Raw genomic sequence first — 4,552 nt, 5'->3', positions numbered from 1 at the left:
GCATGACTGTTGGTAAAAGCTTGATGCGTTACGAATTATTTTAAATTAAGCACGTCCAGTTTTTACAAATAGTCCAGCTTTTACAAATGTTTGATTGATTCATAATTCTCAACGAAATTAACACTAAATAACTGACAGACAGAGCTAATGAAATTGAAAGTGTAAAATCGAAATTTTCGCAAGCTAATTATGAATGAATTGCCAGATATTTAGTCCCTGTACAATAAATTACAATTAATTATCATACAGTTAGATACACTTACTAATTAAGGCCGTGGCCTTTGAAACTGTTTATAATTATGATATGATTCAGTAAACACGTAAAAAATAGTATACGATAAAAGTTTATATTAATGTTTGTTTTTCGTACTTATTTTCTTTAATAATGACTATTAATTTTATACATGTTTTTCCAGTTTTGTAAGGCTATTCGCTCACTGATACAATTGCATATTGGATGTTGTTTTGTCAAAATCCACCAAATTGATTTTAAGTATAATACATTTAAAAACTATAGGCAAATTATTATAATATATTCGTTGTGTGCGTAGTCATGGTAGGGACAGTAAAATCAATGCCAGCGCTGCCAGTGAAAAATTTTGGCGATAAAGGAGGCTGTTATGACTAATTTGCAATTGACTGAGTTAATTGTTGAAATACCATGCATAGTCAGTGTTGATTTCTTTATTACATTACACATACAAACATGTGATACATACATAACTGATAATCAAGTATAGTACATATTATAAAATTTCCGCCTAAATAGCGCCCTCACGGGTAAACAGTGATGTTTACGAAAAAATGTTTCAAACAAAAGTTGTTTGAAAAAAATTTTTGATAAGGAACATTTTTTACATTTAAACTTTTGTTCTATCTCTAACGGTTTACAAGGTGGGTCCTACGGAACCAAGACCCAATTGACCAATGATGCTCATTTACGAACTTGACCTCACTTTTTACGTCCTGAGTACGCTGTAAAAATTTCAGCTCGATATCTTTTTTCGTTTTTGAGTTATCGTGTCCACAGACGGACGGACGGGCGGACGACCGGAAATGGACTAATTAGGTGATTTTATGAACACCTATGACAAAATTTTTTTTCTAGCATCATTATTTTTAAGCGTTACAAAGTTGGGACTAAACTTAATATACTATGTATATTTCATATATACATGGTATAAAAATTGTGAAAATAAGAAATCAAATTGCACAAATATTATTTTGCAAATGTAAATTATCATAATTAATTATTTAAATTTGTGAGACAATAATATTAAATTTTCAATGTAAGTCATAAATGCAATCCATACAATTATATATGCATCCATACAATTCTATAATTAAAGTAGTGTATCGTTACCATGGAAACGCCTCCTATAAAACTCACGCACGGTGTCAATATAATGGTAAAACATTTCCTTGCTTGCATAATTTGTTGTAAGAACAGTGTTCTAAATTGTGCTAAAAAAAATCCGATTGACCCCGACGTGATTTGAACACGAAACCTTCTGATCTGGAGTCAGTTGCACTACCGTTGCGCCACGAAGTCGTTGTATAATTTGCCTCTTAATGTAAACAAAGCAAAGGCAATTAATTTAACCTCAACTCATTTGAAAAAGGTTGTGAAGGATTTTATACATATTTTTGCTCGTATAAATCGAGTTACCTTAAATTAAACTCATTCTTTAATATTTTCTATAAGATATGATTCTCATTTCTAAATTAAAAATCGTTTCAAACATTAAAATAATCTATGCTAGTAATATGTTTATTACCTTTATATTTTCCTATTTTCTCTTGGAAAATGCAATTTATTTTATTTATAAATTTCTAGGTCATTTATAGATAAATAAATATTACAATTTTTTGCGTTTTATCTTAAATAAACAGGTCAGATTATATAATTTGTATGTTGTTGAGGAAAATATGTTGTTGATTTTAATGGAAAATGTTATTTTTGAATTTCTTATTTACGTTGAAAATAAATACCATCATCAATAAATATATTACCGTCAGAAATCAAGCCATGGAACACATGTCAACACGGCAATAATTGACTTTTTACTAAGGCGGATTGTTTTGCTAAGATCCTGAATTTTATTTTTATTTTTAACTGGAGTGATATCCACTCGCTTCGCTGGGTTTACAATATATTAAATGCTTTTAATAGAGTTGAATTTATTTTTGACTGATTTTAAAAAGATGCATGTATAAATTGTTTGAGACTGCGTACATTAACCCCCAACACAAGAACGAGAGGTGTGACAAAGATTCATTTGTGTATCTGTGAATCTGTGTTTCTGTCTATGACATCGTAACTCTTCGTCGAATCAAGAGAAAATTCTACGGGTTGTTACGAGAAAATCTGTTTAGTTTTGAGATACTTCAAGGGAAAAACCCGACGCTTCGAGGTGTAAGAGGACCTTGCCTCATTTGTACCTACAAATAGATTGTTGAAAATTTCTTTCTATCAACTCAATATTGTGAAAATACTCAAAATCTGTTTAAAAACTGTTTCACATAATTATAACACAAAGTTGATCACTCACGGCTAGTTCACAGTGAGAGGCAATTTTAACAACGACTCCGTGGCGCAACGGTAGCGCGTCTGACTCCAGATCAGAAGGTTGCGTGTTCAAATCACGTCGGGGTCAATCAAAATTTTTTAGAGCATGGTTTTATAAACTGTATTTTTGCAACAAATTAAGTAATGAAACTTCTTTCTTCTGTCTATGCATGGTTTTTCAACAATTAACTCAGTCTATTGTTTGTTTTTGCATTAAATTACTTTTTTATACCATGTATATATGCAATATATTTCAAGGTATACCAAGCTTAGCCCCAAGTTTGTAACGCTTAAAAATATTGATTGCGAACAACATAATTTTGGTAAAGATGTTCATAAAATCACCTAATTAGTTCATTTTCGGTTGTCTGTCCGTCTGTGAACACGATAACTCAAAAACGTAAAAGGAAAAAAGCTGAAATTTTTACAGCGTCCTCAGGACGTAAAAAGTGGCGTCGAGTTAACAGCAAATTAGGCGCAAAATGTATACTGCGTATTACATGCGAATATTAGTTATGTGTGATTGATAGGTATGTATGTTTGTGTAATATAATCAACAATGTTTATACATGGTATTTCAACAATTAATTCAGTCAATTGTTTGTTTTCACTTACTATATAAAGTTCATCGCATGGAAATAGTGTGGGGACTCGCGTCAGTTTTTTTTCTTTTTTTTTTTAAATAAAAATCACATTATATGATTTAATTTGATGGATAAATATAATGCATCACAAATTATAATAATCTATTTGGAATCTTTATCCGAGCGCTATTAAGTTATGTTTATAAAAAATGCATCCATACGACTCAAATATATAGCTCAGTATAAATAAGTTGAGGGTAACAATTGACTTTAGTCAATTATTTATATACCCTGTGTAATTTATAACTGTATCATTTTCCTTAAAAGTTTATTAAAAAAGCAGGAACATCTCAACAGTCTGAATCTAAAATATTCAAATTCAAATAATCTAAAAAGTTCAAATATTCATATCAATCTGTGGTCCTTATAACCTGAACTCTTCGAGCTCATGTTATAAACTTAATAGAAAAGACACTTTATATAGTTAGGAGTTTGCATTCGCGAGCCGTCCATCTCTGTAAGAGACATAAATCGTCACAAGGCAGCTAAGTCTATAGTCGGTACGTCCGTTAGCCTATGCGACGTCCAAATCTATTCTCCAAGTCTAGGGTTTGCCTGTTCGATTTCCTGGCCGTTTAGGCTCTGTCTCTGTTTAAAAAAAACGTCAAATGATCTTACTGAATGGATCTGATGCGATCTCAATGTACCAACTGTGTCTAACATAACAGTTTACTGCATGGCAGAGTTATGTCGACGAAGATGAAACCTCGAAATTTGAAACGGATTCATCTCGTGAGAGGGCCTAATTCCACCGAGGTAATCGATAATGGGCACAACCATTTTACTGAGTATTTAAGGTGCAGTTGTCATAGTTCTTGATTTTGGAGAAATTAATTATATTTCATTTTTAATTCTCCAAATATTAATTATTGCAATATTTTAGATAATGTGACTAAATTTTTGTATTTAAACAACAAACTGATATCAACGATTCCGTGGCGCAACGGTAGCGCGTCTGACTCCAGATCAGAAGGTTGCGTGTTCAAATCACGTCGGGGTCAATATTAAGTTTTAATAAAAACGGTTTTTTTTTTTGTGCAACGTATTACGTAATCAAATACAGGTCAGTTAATTTAGTCTAAGGCGCGCTAAAAGAGCGGCGCTTATAGGCCTTTTCATAATGTTATAAGCGCAAGTGCAGGGTTTATTTTTTCGTACTGACAGCAATAAGTTGGACTAAGATAGAAGATATTTGTTATTCATTTTATTACATTAGTTATAAATCATTTAGTACGAAACAAAAGTGATTCGTGATTTTAAAATGAAAATCCCTATCTTTCACCTTTTTAGGTTCTGTTCTTCTCCACAGCCCCTCCAAATTGGGATAGAGCGCTGAAAC

The 4,552-nt window shown here is 31.7% G+C and overlaps 2 non-coding genes across 2 annotated transcripts; both read left to right on the top strand.

Moving 5' to 3' along the window:
* Positions 1-2,585: 2,585 nt before the first annotated feature.
* Positions 2,586-2,657, top strand: Trnaw-cca. Its single transcript has one exon. It is a non-coding gene; the product is annotated as a tRNA-Trp (tRNA).
* Positions 2,658-4,142: 1,485 nt separating this feature from the next.
* On the top strand, positions 4,143-4,214 carry Trnaw-cca. The gene has a single exon. It is a non-coding gene; the product is annotated as a tRNA-Trp (tRNA).
* Positions 4,215-4,552: the final 338 nt, after the last annotated feature.

This window comes from Chrysoperla carnea, chromosome X (assembly GCF_905475395.1).
Source record: "Chrysoperla carnea chromosome X, inChrCarn1.1, whole genome shotgun sequence".
NCBI lineage: Eukaryota > Metazoa > Arthropoda > Insecta > Neuroptera > Chrysopidae > Chrysoperla > Chrysoperla carnea.
Note: the sequence above shows the minus strand (reverse complement) of the source record. Positions and strands in the feature narration are given on the sequence as shown.